Consider the following 15,812-nt stretch of genomic DNA (forward strand, 5'->3'; position numbering starts at 1 on the left):
GCAGACCACTGCTTGTAAATTTCTCAAAATAGCCCAATTTTGTTAAAGAAAATATAATAAGATAATACCTTGCTTGCCCTACTCTGCAGAGGAATTACCTACCCAGTCTAAAGACTAAGGGAACATTCTCTAGCATGGGTAAACTGGCCCTCACTCTAAACAACCAATTTTTATTTTTTTTATTTTATTTATATGGTTAATAAAATCAACCTTTCAAATATCAAAAAGTATCACAATATCAAAACACTACAATTCATACAAAAATTTTACAGTTTGTTCATTCACTACAGTTAAAATTCAGAATTTAGTGCCTCACAATTACATTAACTATGGGTGCACGCTAAATATTTCATCCAAAAATCGCACAATTGCTATTTTGGTCCTTAGTGCAGTTGCTGAAAAGATACAATGCCATAGGTTCTTATTAATATGTGTATTTTGGTCTTCAAAGAAGTTTCCAAAGCATTTTTGTCGAATAGTGGCTAAGTTTGTACAAAACACTAAACAATGCTCCAGCGTTTCTCTTTTGTCAATAACCTTACAAAAGCGACATACATTTTCTGATTGCATAATTTGATTTCTTCGTGCCTGCACATCTAATGTCGGCCAAAGGTTCAACCGAAAACGGAGAAACTTCTGACGAGTGTTTGAGCAAGGAAATTTGGCCAAATAGTCAGACATTGTTCTACATTGCTTGTGCCCAAATAGCGCTCGATCAAAATCCTTGTAGTTGAGGCATTTATTTTGGGTCAGAATCCAATCGTGTTGCTGAACTTTCATTTTGGCACGAGCTTCATTGTTCAAAAGTAGCTCCAAATCAACTGAGGCATCAGACATTGCGTTCATAGTAAAGGCACACCATTGTTTTGAAAAGGCCTGATTTTGTTCTAAAAGATGACAGGCCACCTTTCCCAAAATGTCTGATCGCTCTAAGGACAATAGACATTTACGGAAAAAGGCACAATATTTCCAAATTACAAATGAAAACATTGAAAGAGATCCCAATTCAAATCGAATCAATGGTAAAGGTGTGCAAGCGGGCAGATGTAGTACTTGTTTCCAGAACAAGGATTCAATTCTATCCCACCACTCCACAGATTTAGGACTACGAGCCTCAGACCCATAGGTCAAGATTGGCGTCAACTTCTGAAGAAAGAAGGTGAGAACATGTTTACACGTGAATTTGCCAAATTTGGCCATAAGTATCTTTGCTTGCGCAATTAGGGACCGTAATTTGCCCAGGATCTCTATGTCAGGGTCAATACTTGGTAAGGTATCCACTATATAGGTGCCCAAATACTTATAGTTGGCTACCTGTTCTAATGGAACATTGTGTAATCGCCAACAAAAAGATTTAACTTTACACTTTTCATGCCTCTTACAAACCATTATTTGGGTTTTCTTAGTATTAATTGTCAAATGGTTCGTGTCTACATATAATTTAAGGCTATGCAAAAGTTTCTGCAGACCTGTATGGGTTTTTGAGAAAAGAATCAAGTCATCGGCATAGAATAAATAAGGAACATTATGCCGGCCTAATCGAGGTGAGTCACTCACAATTTGACTCAAAGTTACACCCAAGTCGTAAATGAAGATGTTAAAAATGGATGACGCCAAAATACAACCTTGTTTTAGCCCTCTAAATGTTCGAAATGTTGAAGTCAAATCACCACTCAAATTAAGTCGAACCTGCATGGTAGTATTGGAGTGTAGTAGATTGATTAAAGATAATAGAGAGGAAGGACTATTATGCTTAATCAACTTATGCTGTAGAAGTGATCGATCAATTGAGTCAAACGCAACCTGGAAATCAACAAAGGCTAGATACAAAGTCTGCCTTTGGGCTGCATAATCAGAAAGGAGCATTTGTAGCGTAATGATGTTAGGGATGGTACCTAAGCCAGTCACAAAGCCTGATTGAAATGGGTCATTAAGTTGAACCTGCGAAATCCATTTTTTGAAGTCTCTTAAAATCAGTCGAGAAAAGATTTTTCCTGGCGCATCTAGAAGTGCAATAGGTCGATAACTGCACGGCTCTTTCCTATCTCCTTTCTTATAAATAGGAACAATGATAGAATGAGTCCAGGACGACAGTAATTTTTGAGACTCCAAGATCAGATTAAAGATGGTAAACAAAATACGACTCCACACTTGTGGATAGGCTTTGAACATCTTGTTGGACAAGCCATCTGGACCGCATGCGCCTGAATTGCTCGCTTTCTTGATATATAAAAGAATATCTTCCAGATCAAAATCTAGATGAAATCTAGGAAAAGAATGAGAGCTATCTAGACATACATCCTTAACAGGTAATTTATAAAGATTAGAAAAATACGCAATCCAGGCATGCTCTGAGACTTCATTTGCTTGAATTATTGTTTGGAAGCCCGAGGTTACTTGATTAAGATAAGACCAGGTTTTAGAGATATTCTTACCTTGGACAGCAGCCAAAAGTAGCTGACTATCAGTGTGATAAAGTTTCACACGCCTTGCCTTCACCCAATTTCTATACTTTGTTTTAAGATTGGAGAGATGTTTATGACGGATATTAGCTGGAAGATTCAATGCATTTCTCTTCTGTTGTCTGAAAAGACGCTTGTAATCTCTAGTTTCTAAGTCAAAGATGTGCGAAAATTGAGCACAGATAGACTGTTTTGATGAGAAACTAGGGACTTGGGACCGATACACTTGTAGCATATCAGAGTAGCAGACATTTGGGGAGTCAGCAGTAAGGGTTGTAGCAGCGACTGCCTGTATCAAGTAAAAATGAAAGGCCTCAACTGACTTCTCAGTCCATCGCAGTCTATTACCAGCATTGTTCACACAAAATTGACTTTGCAACATTCTATCTCTATGCATATTGCAACTTCTACTATACTGCCAGACAGCTGTAAGTTGTTTATGGTCACTCAGCTCCGAATGCACAATTTTGAAATCCACAACATCATGGAACAGGGACACATTCGTATACATATAGTCAATAATAGATGCTGAAGCGCCCCGGGACCATGTTGAAGATGGAGGGATGTCGGAATAGAAAGCTCCGTTCAGCCTTGTGAGGTTATGATGTTTACTAAATTGTTCCCATTGTTTTATACGAATGGAATTGCTTTGTTTAGTTGAATTAATGCAATCCAAATTAAAGTCTCCTGCAATAAAAAGTTTTTGAACCGATCCATCCAATAGGATTACGGTCAACATATCATTTAAGGCCTTCAAGAAGCATTCAGCCGTAATCCCCGCTGGATTCCAATAAAGGTTAATAATGGCATATAATGTTGTGGATAATTTAAGTCTTGTCATTTGAATAAAGGCATTAGGTGAGGCCCACGAATAAATACTAGCGTTATTGTCTGCCTGTATTGCAGTTAGGAGCCCACCACATGGTCTGCCACTCAAGCCTTTATTGGCCGCTAAAGAGATCACATCATGAGCATCCCAAATGGGATCAGTAGTCAACCAAGTTTCCTGAAGTAAAACTAGCTTGTAGTTAGCTAGAGAACTAAGATCATTATTCACGAGCTTAGAATGACCCCTCGTATTCCAACTGATAATAGAAAAATTACATAGCTCAGCAGCTTGACCTAGCTAATGCTGATTTAAGGGAAACTGACAAAGTTTTTCACCTTGCGGCTCATAAACAGGATTTTTGTGGTTGACATGGGGAACTAATTGCTGCTGATTTGGGGCATCTAGGTCAGTAGCTTCCAATGATACCTCAAATCCTAGATCATGCAATTGTTTTTGGGCCACCCAAATAGCGTTCTGGACGATACGTGAGTCCATCCAAATTCGCACAACATTCGTTTTCGAAATGTTACAAAAGTCAACCAAAGCCAAGTCATACGAGCTAATATCTTCTAGAGATGGCACATCAGAAAAAATGCTCAGAATAGAGTTACGATTTAGGACGTATTGAGGACTCGGGTGTGGCCTACAACTGAGCAATAAACTAAAATTAGCAGGACGCTTGGCCATAGGCTTGGTTGCAGGTTTATAGGCCACAGGCTCTGCGCTTCTGTTTCTTAGAGCCATTACAGGCACTACGCTGGACTTAGACTCTTTTTGGCAAGCAGCCTGTAACAATTCAAAAAGTTCGGGGGCAATTTCAGCCAGGAGTGACCGTCCTTCAGCACTAGTCGTACCCCGTAGATCAGTTTGCACCATCTGTTTTGCACCTGGTACCAGTGGGCATAATGTGGGGGTAACTACTTTAGTTAAACTCACGCCAGTATTAGGTAAGGATGGATTGATTGCACTTAAATGATTCTTAGATGACAGAGCCTCAGATTGAGTGGCGATTTTTTTTGCCATACCAATTTGGCCAGACATATATGCATCAACAGCACGACGAATCTCCTGTCGATGGAAATCCAAAGGCAGGCTCGCAGCTAGACCACTTGAGGCATCATCAGCTCTAGGCATAGATGTAGGCATGGAAGTGGCAGTCTTAGCTTGACAATCCATGTCTTCTGCTAGTTCAGCCAATGCATCCAGTGGGGCGTACGCAGGGATAGTATTGAGTTCCTGTAGAGTGGAAACGGGAGTGCGTATCAAGGCCATTTGATGGTATTTTTTTGCAACTGCCGATGATGCAATGAGCGCATTTTTTTTAGGTAGTGCGACACGGCGGAGAAAGCTCTTTGTTTGGGCTGTACCATTTTTCTTAGCGGCTGGAAGGTTTTTGGATTTTTTACATTGGGGAGTTTGAATCGATTTTGCACCAGTCATGAGTATTTTAGGGGTAAAGATGGTATATGGCACACTTGGGTCACCTTTAGCACTGGTACAGGGTTTGGAGACCATTGGATCAGCTGGACTCAAATTTGCCTGAACCATGGAATCCACAATAATACCTGCAATACAAGGCACTGCTGACGATATAGGTAAATTTGCCACAGACGTGGCACCATTGTTTACCCCGGGTCCTGAAAATGCTTCAAAAGAAGTTTGCGAACCTAGAGATACTTTAGTAACAACCGGCTTGTCACTAGTGTCAGTTGAAGCAAAGGATGAGTTTTTTTTTTCCTTTTGCTGAAAATGCATGGAAACATTCCCCTGCCATGTTAGAATTTGATCCAATTTACACAAATGGTCACCCATCTTTGAGATTACTGAATCAAAGAGTCTAGACAAGGATTGAAGGGAGACATGCATTGCCGATAGTGTAAGTGCCACCAAGTTTCCCGGATCCACTATCACCTCCACTTTACCAGTTGCTACTGCAGGCATAGGAATTCGACGTGGAGTCGGTGCATGATATGAGTCTTCAATTTCCGAACACTCGGAATTATGATCAGAGAACATAACAGGAGACTGTGACATGTTCAACATTGCTCTCTCGGGTAGCAATTGTTGAGAGAGGCTCGAGGGATCCATGTCTAGAGTAACCACTACAGCATCATTGGTCACACAAGTGGGCATATCAGCCTTTGCTCCAACGGGAGCTGTCAGTGGTAAGTTATGAAGTATCATACTATCGGATAAGGATACTCGAGATGAGGAGTTTTCACATGGTGTGATACTGGTGTGCACTGAGTGAATACCATCTATGGAGGTCACTTTTTTTAAAGAAGGCGGGCAAAGCACACCCTTTAAGTCAGGACCAGGAGTAGAGCACACCTGTGAAATGGCAGGAGCTCTCATATCAATAGGAGCAGAGATTGCATGTTTGTCTTTACAGAAAACCCTAATGTCCGGTAATGGCAGCCTTCTAGGACCAGTTTTCGTGCTGTTCCGACTGCGGGCACCAACCCGAGTGGAACAGCGAAAAGGGACGATTTTATTATTTTCATGATGTTTGGGTTTAGATAACAAGGAATTAAGAGGGCCCTTATGACATCCAAGATGCATAACTGGAGGCATCCCCATTGTCAACGTAGGAAATCTTGCCTGCATAATCTTGCCACCTGTAATTACTGATATATACAAAAAAAAACTACAACCAAATAATAACTTCAGAAACAGGCGCAAATGCGCTAAAACCAGAATTCCTTAAATGACTTATTACACTAATTCCATGAGTCCAAAGACAGACTTACTAAATGACAGCAGTCCGTATTGAGTTCATTAGGATCTTCTCTAACAGACTCGATTTTTACCGAATCCAGCACTTACGCCTCAGCGCCAAACAGCCGCACAACAAAAACAACCAATATACAAAGAGGATCATATAGCAACACAATATAACAAACAATGTAAATGCAATATCTTTATGGCCTTCTCTTGTCCTGGGCAAAGTCCTTCCTCAGGCTTCAAAGTCACTCCAAAATATTCAACAAAGGAAAAAAAGGTTTCAAACCAAGTCTTGAAAGGTCAAAGTCAAAACAAAGTTCACTAAACAAAAATCCACTGGTAGTCACTCTTTATCCTTGGATGAAAAGATCCCCTTCCAACTTTCTAGTAGAAAAAGGCACCAATGATAATCCTGGTCATGATGCTTCCAGGTAAATGATCACAGTTCGAAAGAAAGTGTAATATTCCTCAATGACAACAATATACACTTCTTTAGGACTTCTTCTGTTACAACTTCTGCTTCTAGGTACATTTTTCAGGATATTTTCTCTGGACTACTGCTTCTTTTTCCATCAACCATACTTCTAATGTTGGTACTATGTGAGCAGTAACCTTTGTCCCATAGCACGTTAATGCTTTAACTATTTCAAAGTAACATCTGCTGACAGTCTTTAAACACCACCACAGTTCAAGTGTAACTACTACTGCTTCAATGTTTGTGATTTATTAGGTAGATTTTTAACCAGATATTCCACCTCTTCTGGAAGGCAAGGCACTCTTCCTTTTAATGGCTTTCTTAAAAGGGGCAGGCTCTTTGCCTCTTCAGTCAGTCCAGATACCACACAAACAACCTGCTTTTGCTCACAGTACTCTTTCACTTCTGGATTCAGCAGTCTGTTACACCCCAGGTTGTTTTCTACTTCAAGATATTTTCCACAAGCATTTATTTCACCTTCCCTACTGTGCACCCACTTTCCCACTAGGTATCAGTCCAAGTAGTTACTAAACGGCTTCTGCACCACTTTCCCAGCTGCACGTAACAATGGGGTACTTGCTTCATATGCCACTCAACTGTTAAAAATGATACAAAATAGTTAGTTTGATTTTTATTGCTTGGCACAACAAGTTCCAAGCCATTCTTCTGGCTTGGGTAATGCTTGTTCTTCTCCTTAAAGCTTTTAAAGTATTGAATCTGCTCTGTGAAAACACAAAAAGGCACACACAACCTTTCTTTCAGATAGTTTGTAAGGTTTAAAGTTGAAATGAAACCTTGTTTTCCCATACACTTGTAAAGAATGAAGTTCAAGCTTCTTTCAGGAATTGTAATTAGGCTCACTCGATCTCCTTGTTATAGTTTTCACGTTGCTGCTTGTAACTTGTGTATAGACAAGGTAGAGTATTCGATAAGGTTTAAGAAGTGTTCTCTCAACTAAATTACTATCATGTGACCATTTGTTGCACAGCAAACAGTCTTGGTTCTCGGATGCACCAACAATGGGCTTCAAGTGCTTGAGCCTCTCACGCTGACAATGATCTTCAATTTTACACGCAAGTGCTACATTTCGATTGATGGGAAGACTTCTAAGGCAACAAACAGTTTTTCCTCACATTAACTCTAACGTAAGACAATTACGAGCTGGCTACAGTTACCGGCAAGGCTTGCACAGTGCACCTGAATGCCGTGCTTCACTCACTGGCTTCAGTGTCACTGGTCCTGCAGGTCGCACTGCTTCCCCGACTTCTTCTACTTCTTCTGCTACTTCTTGCCTGCTGAGGACCTATACCATTCTCCAGCACGGGTGTCTCTGGCCCAGCCACTTGTGTGGAAGTTTCTTTTTCTCACAAGACCCTCTGCTTGGCTTCTGCTTCTGGCCTTGATCTCCTGCAGCGCTTCCATGGTTCTGCAATCACTGCAACGTGGTTCACAAGGGGAAAACTCAACCTCCTGCACGTCTTCCGCTGCCCAGCCTCTGAAATTGATAGACATATAAGGACTCTCTCAGAGCTTGCAGGTGAAATCTGCTGTCTCCATGCACCGGTATCGCTTCTATTCTGCTACTTTCTTGTGATTTGCCAGCCTTGTGCTTCTCCTCTACTACTGCTACTCCAACCAGCCTTCCAGTCCTCGTTCCAGCTCCTTCTGCTACTACAGTCTTGCTGGGGCCTTTATTGCCTTCCAGCTTGGGAAATAGGCTTCAGGTGTGAGCCATTAGCTTCAAGTGCCTGACTCCTACAATAGCCACTAGGCCCAATAGCCTAACCACTACATCTGCATGCCTCTTCAGCCCTCTTCTTTGTCTCACTCCCTCTAGAATTCTGGGACTTGTAGTTTCGAAATGCAGTCTTTATACCGAAATATTTGTTAAATATGGGGTGGGGTAAAGGGTTAAATATTTTTGGGAAACGGTTGGGTTGGGCTTTTAGGGGTGGGAAACAGGGGCTTGCAAGGGTGCCCCCCTCAACAACAACAAAAAATGCATTCTCTTTAAATGTTTTCATTACAAAGGTTTCGATATGTTATCATTCTTTATATAATATTTCAATGTGAAGACATGTAACCGTAGTTTCTTCTACAAAAGTTAGGTTTTTCAACTTCTATAATCTTGCAAAAAGCCATCAAAAGGTTAAGTTTATGGTAAATGTTGAATAGGGGGTTCTCCCAGTCTTCCTGGTCTGTTCCCCCATGTGATCCTGCCACAGTACACCACCCCCAGGGTCGGGTCAGAAAGTGTCTGCCTTTCCATAGTCACATAAGGAGAGTCCCAGACCAGGTTTCTGAAGAGAATCATCTCTGATTCTTCCCATTGTGCTCTGCGGCCTAATACAAAAACATAATATGTGAATCTTTCCTCAACCACTTAGATGCCCCGTTGCCAGGTGGGGTGCGTTCATTGACAGTGCTGCAGCCGTCACTTGAAACCCTGTTGTGCATGCAGTGCTCCAGATAAGATTTTAAAGTGGGAGTAATTTACTCCCTAATTTTTAAAGTTGGAAGTAAAATGATTTTTGGGGAGTAAAAATGTAAGTCCATTTCCCAATGGGAGTATTTTACAAGCGAGTAAAAATGTTTTAACTGGGAAAGTTTTTTAATAATGATTTCTAAGCACATTAAAATATACATGTTTACTTCTTCCATTCAGTCAGTAAGAATAGTAGTTTCCTCCTCTGGTTCTACATGCACTACTCTTCCAAAGATATCCATGGAGGTGTTTGGGGGAAAGCAGGGTCGCAAGGTCCGGTTCCATGTGATGTTAACGAATCCCAAAATAACGAAAACCTTTTTCATAAATTAAAAATAATAAAAACATATCTAATTCTTTTTTTTCTTCAAGTTGGGGGGTCCCCCGCAATCCCTGTGTTTCCCTAGCTTTATTACCCGACCGCAACCCCCCCCACCCATTTTAATGCCTTACACCAACCCTATATATACTTTGACAAAATAATTCAATGGGCCTCATTACACGGACGGCGGTGGACCAAGGTGCTATTAGCACCTTGGTCCATGCTGGTAAAATACTGGCACCGCCTTGGTGGAAAGGGGAATTACCGCCCTATTCCAAGGTTGGTGGGGCGGTAATTCCCCCTTCCCCCATTGCCCTTCCCCATTCCCATTTTTACCCCATAGGGCATAATGGGAATGGGGAAGGTGCTAATTACGGCACCGCAAATTGCGGTACCGTAATTAGCTCCCTGGTCCCTTTGCGGGTTGGTTTTTAACGCCTGCAAAAAGCAGGCGTTAAGTTCTCCAACCCGCAAAAGGACCTCGTAGTAAGGTGGTAAGGATTTACCGGTACCGGTAAAATACTGGTACCGGTAAACCCTTACCGCCGTCCATGTAATGAGGCCCAATATGTTTTGTAATTTAGGGTTTGTTATTAAAGTTATTTGTTATTGTGGATTTCTTAACATCACTATGTAGTACAAAGTCCTAAGCATCTGTTTCCCATTTTTTGGGGAGATTTCGTACTCCCTGTTTTTATTTTTTGGGAGTATTTGCCTATTTTTAGGGAGCAAAAGTGGCTGATACACCCCTTATCTATAGGGCTGGGTGCATGTTACCAGACGGTGTCTCACATCTACCACTGCAGCAGCGCGGGATTGTTATCTTCAACACAGTGCCCTATTGCCAGGAGAGGCACAGCACAGTGCTTCAGCACTGCCCCGCACAGGCTCAAAAAGTGGACACTGTATAGGAGAGGGTGCACCACAGGAACAAATGCAGGCCTGCCCCGTCACTATGGCAGGCTCAATCTCTATACCGGGGCACAGAGGAAACGCGGCTGGGACAGAGACTGAGCCTGTCCTACCACCTGCATCAAAAGCCCAGCCTGCATCTGGCATACCAGACCCGGATGGGAATCTGCTCTGGGGCTCCCCTGATGATCCCACAATTGCTGGACTGCCCCTGGCATACACAGCCAGGCTTGAAGGACCCCACTGGGTCCCCCTGCTGTTGCTGACATTCCAGGCCACTCCTGATATAAGTGGCTGGGCTCAGAAGGGCCCCTGCGCCCCCCCCCACCATCAGACCAGTACCCAGGCTGCTCCACACACACACACATCCCAGGCCAGGAACTCTGATTTCAGCCCCTTATGCCCCTGATCCACTCAGCATATGTGGCCCAGGGTCCTAAGACTACATAGAAAAGAGAGACAGCCATATGAGACATCTTCCAGGCAACCCAGGCCAGTCTGCCTAACACATCCTACAAGTCCTTCAGAAAGAACCTTAAGACCTTGCTATTTAACTAAGTCTCCCATGTTCTCTATACTCTATTCAGTCAGCTGCCTCATCTACCTCTACCATACTGACTTTATATACATCTTACTGTCATGTACTGCTTTTTCGGTACTGTTTACTCATGTAACCAGCACCCAGAGGCCTGCGGGCTTGAATGCGCTTTACAAATGAAAAATAGATACATTCATAAATAAATAAACTGGTAAGTATAACCTTAATATGGACCCTGTTTATATATTGTTATATATATGTAAAGTGCACTATGGAGATTCTATATTTTTAAAGACTATTTTTATATTTCTTTATGAATCTGCATGCATAGGGATAGTTTTAAAAGTAGGGATTGCTTGGGTTGGCAGCAGCTTCTCGATAATGGGAATGACAGTGGTTCTTTTGTAGCAAGCTGGGAAGATGCCTTTGTGAAGAGAAAGGGAGTCTGACCAGGGAGTATATATAGGTAAGAGGAGTTGACAGGTGCAACCTTTTAACTGTTTGTGGTGCAGAAGGTTTGATAGGTTGGCTGAAGAGTCTTGTAGGGGAAGGGGAGAGAAGTTGGATATATAGGAAAGGGTTGGGTAAGAGGCAGAGTATAGAAGGAAGGAGAAAGTCTCAGATATACTAGGGTTGACAGGGTTTTGCATATTTTTTCAATTTTGAAGAAGCATGAAGCAAAGTCTTAAGCGAGACAGAAGAGGATAGGCACACAGCTCTTTAGAAACTTTCAGAGATAGTGCCAATAGGCAAATTAATTGACTTCCCAACATGTGTTCATGGAGTGGAACTGAAATCCACTTTTAATGGGGATACTGTCTCGTAGGCTAAGTTGTCTGCCAGTCTCCTATAATGTTCTGTACAGGAGACACATCAGTTATCATTATTTCCAGACAATGCTGCTAGATACTGTGGTGTCCTAGAGTCAGGAGTCGGATCCAGAGGTGGCATTTCAACAATATGTTGAATCAACAAATCAAGTAAAATCCTACCTTTCCCTATCATCAAGGGGGTTTTTCCTACCTAGCCAAAGTAATAAAGGGATGCTTGCCATCAAGATGGAAGTCCAAAACAACATCCCTCCTCTGTCCAATCTCCTACCCTAGAAACATGAGCGATACTAGGAGGATGACTTCCTTCTCCTGGTAAAAAGAGGGAGCAGCCCAAGAGGCATGTTTACAAAATAGTTCAACGTCCAGTTAAAGAAACAACCAGGAGAATGACTCCCTTCTCCTGGTTCACAAAGTTCCACTCTTGCTGAACAGTCTCATATCTACTCAATAGTCTTTCAGTATCCACAAACAATCTTTTCTTGATCCAAAATGCCCCTTTATCCAGCGTGTAATCAACCAAGAAAATTACTCCCTTTTCCTAGTTCGCAAAGTTCCACTTTTGCTGAACAATTCTCAATTCTGCTTAATAGTATTTCCAAGTCCACTAATGATCTTTTCTACATCAACAAGGCTACTCTCTCTGGCATAGAAACAACCATTTACCACACTTTGTTCATGCTTAGACCAAGCACTGAGGTGAGGGAGATTACCCCTGCGGCTTCTTTCATCTGCCACTCTTAGTTCACACTTTGGCCAAGTAATGATATGCGGGTGGTTACTCCAGATCACTTGTCCAATTTTCTCACTCTTAGGACAAGTACTTAGATTACAGAGATTACTCCCAATTACTTGCCCAATCTGCTCACTCTTAGGACAAGTACTTAGATGACGGAGATTACTCCCAATTACTTGCCCAATCTCTCACTCTTGGGACAAGTACTGCAACAAGGGAGATTACTCCCGCTGACTTGCCCAATCTTCTTACACTTGGGCCAATTACTGAGATGAGGGAGATTACACCAGAGACTTATTTCATCTGCCACACTTAGTTCACACTTGGGCCAAGTGCTGAGATGAGAGCGGTTACGCCTGATAATTTGACCAATCTTCTCACTCTTGGGACAAGTACTGCGATGAGGAAGATTACTCCTCTCCTTCTGTTGGGGTCAGCGGTGTGCCTCCCCTTTTCTTCTGTGGTCAGGATATGCCACTGTATGTCCCAACTTTTGATATGATAATGATAATGATGTGAGAGTTTATTTATATAGCGCCCATACACAATGTGTTTCAAAGCACTTTAAGGCAAGACAGGGAACAAGGGAAAATAAAATGATATTCTTAAAGGCCATGAACAGTAGTAAGGATGCGAAATTAACTATCGTACTTGGCCTGACGACATTTCAGATAGTGCAAGAGCTAAAACATAGATAAGGAAGGGAGGGGGAGAGTGGGAAGGAAATGGAAACAGACAGGCGACTACCATACTAGGCCTGACGAAATGTCTGGTAGAGCCAGAGAAAAACAAAAAGTGAGGGAGAGGGGTGCAGAAAGGGAGGGGAGGAACAAAACAAGCGATTATCGTAGTAGGCCTGACGACATTTCAGATAGTACTGAGGGAGGGAGGACAAGTAAGGGGAGGGGGCAGGAGACAGACAAGGCTACTATCATATTAGGTCCAGGGACAATTCTGATAGAGTAAGTGCATAGAAGAAAGTAAGGGGAGGAGGGGAGGAGATAGGAAAAAGGAGAAAGGGAGAGGAGGAGAGAACGGAGAGTAAGCAGTCATAAAGAGTGGAGAAGCAAGAGGGGAGAGCAAATACAATTGTAGAAGTCAGTAGTAACACATAATGTTGCAAGCCAGGATACAAGGTGAAGATGGAAAGCCAGGATACAAGGTGAAGATGGGAACAGCATGATTCAGCGCCACCATGAGTACAAGATGCAAAGGAAGTCCAGCATGAGAGTATAGAATGGGTGACGCGCCGTGAATCAATGAAGTCCATACAAGTCAAATCCATCATTGGCCACAAGACGGTGATGGTGAAACCAGAATGTATCAGGAAAGACTCCCGCAGAAGTATGCTGCTGTCTGAGCATGGGGTCGGGCCCTGGGTCCTCCTGGTACAAACAGAAATTGCCCTTTTCTTTGTCTGCCCTTCGCCTAGGACGCCCGGGCGAGAGACACCCTTTATCTAAGAGTTAAGAGCAGGAAGGAAGAGGCAGGGCTAAGAAGGTAGGTGGTGCTTAGGCCAGGTGACCTAGATCCACTTACACCTGCTCCCCATCTGCAAAGGAAAAGAGGCTGGAGGGCTCCTTAAGTAGGGAAAAAGAGCAGCAACCAGGAAGGCACCAGGTGGACCGGGCTTAGGCCAAGTGACCTAGACCCACGTGCACCTGCTCCCCATCTGCAAACGAAAAGAGGCTGGAGGTCTCCTCAAGTAGAGAAAAAGAGCGGCAACAAGGAAGGCACCAGGCGGATGGGGCTTGCTAAGTGGGGGAAAAGATTGGCAACCTGGAAGGCGCCAGGTGGCCGGGGTTTAGGCCAGGTGACCTAGATCCACTTGCACCTACTACCCATCTGCAAAAGAAAAGAGGCTGGAAAAGAAACTGTGGTTTTCCCGGTTCTCAGAATGGTTGGCTGCCAACCAACAAGCACTCTTTATGGATTTTCCATTCTTCCGCTTCTCAATACTTTGGTGCAGCATCAGGCTCAGAGTGTTCTACAAGGCAATAGGGCAATGCCCGAAACAAACACATAAAATTCTAGCGTGTGCCCATTTTTTGGGTCAAAGTGGGCCCATTTTTTGTCTCAGGCGGGCCAGTTTGCTAAGTTACTACATTATGCGGCTAGTAATTTGACCAGTCTTACGGAATAAATATTCTTTAAAATGCACAATTTGCATCACATTTGATCAAAAACCTCCCCCTTGAGTATTACTCAAACAGTCTGCCACAAAAGTAATTAATAGTCATTTGCAACTGTGGGCCAACTTTTCATTGGTGCCCAAGACAGTGTTTTGCCCTAATTAGACCCTGTGCAGCACTACAGTAATAAACAGAAATTGAGGGGCTGATACCTTAGACACGTGAAAGGGTGTAAGAATGTCATTTAGGAGGTTATCAGGGAGTTCCCTAAAGGAAAGGGAGTCCTTATCCTGCAGAGGGGAGTCTTGCACTTTGAGGTCCACCCACTTATTACCACCCCTATGGCGACTATTCGGTAGCAACCTCACCTCCCTAGCTTCATAGTGAAGGGCTCCCATCTGGGGAGTAGCGACAGGAACCTGTGGATCGTCACAATACACAGCTGCAGTATATTGGTGTTCCTCCTCCTGCTTCTGCTTGGGCTTTGCCATCTAGCAGAAAAGGACATGCACTAGGACTTTCTGCCCGGAAGGTACACATTCCCTCAGTGAACTCCTTGTCTAGCATTTCTCTAATGCTGCATCTGAACTCGCCTACTCTGTGGAACAGTTTAGCCTTACAAAAATCAAAGGCCGGACTTGCCCTTAAGAGTAGCACATGTCTATTTCTCACTTATGAACCCCACAAAGGGCACTGTGTACTGGTGGTTCCTGGACACATGTACAGGCCTGCAACCCACAGTAGGTGCACCGTTATTAAAGTGATAAGGTTTTTACAGGATGGTTGTAAGCACATTTATGTATAAATATACCATCGATATGTTGACCTGCACCACCTTCAAACCTCCCATAGTTAATCAATATTTCATACGGCTATTTAACCCAGTATTTATATAAGAAGAATTAATTACATTTGGAAACTTGCAGGAGTAGCAAGAAAAGATGACTGTTTCACGAGAAGGGACATAACCCACAAAGAGGAACTTGATTGGAGAAGGACTTTGAAGGAGTTCTGGGAGCAGTAGTTCTTATTTTACACAAAGTAGACTGTCTTGCTACTATCCAAAAATAAAGAAAACAAAACAAAAGCACATAGTATGTATCTTTGGTGCGTTGCCATAGAATCCAGGTGCTTGTGGGAGGTTACAAACACTGATTATTTCTACACTTGGCCACAATTTAAAAATATAGTGATCAACAATATCACAGATGTGGAAAGATCTGCAAGGTTCAGTATGGCCAGTTGACTTTCGTGTGTAGCTATGAAAAGATTGTGATGGTAATCTAGAAGTACTGTTTCTATCTAGTGTTATGACTTAACCCCATAACAACTTGGTTTATGAATATTGTACTGCTCTAGATAGTTTA

The sequence above is a fragment of the Ambystoma mexicanum genome, chromosome 2p (genome assembly GCF_040938575.1).
Source record: "Ambystoma mexicanum isolate Mex_15411 chromosome 2p, UKY_AmexF1_1, whole genome shotgun sequence".
NCBI classification, from domain to species: Eukaryota; Metazoa; Chordata; class Amphibia; order Caudata; family Ambystomatidae; genus Ambystoma; species Ambystoma mexicanum.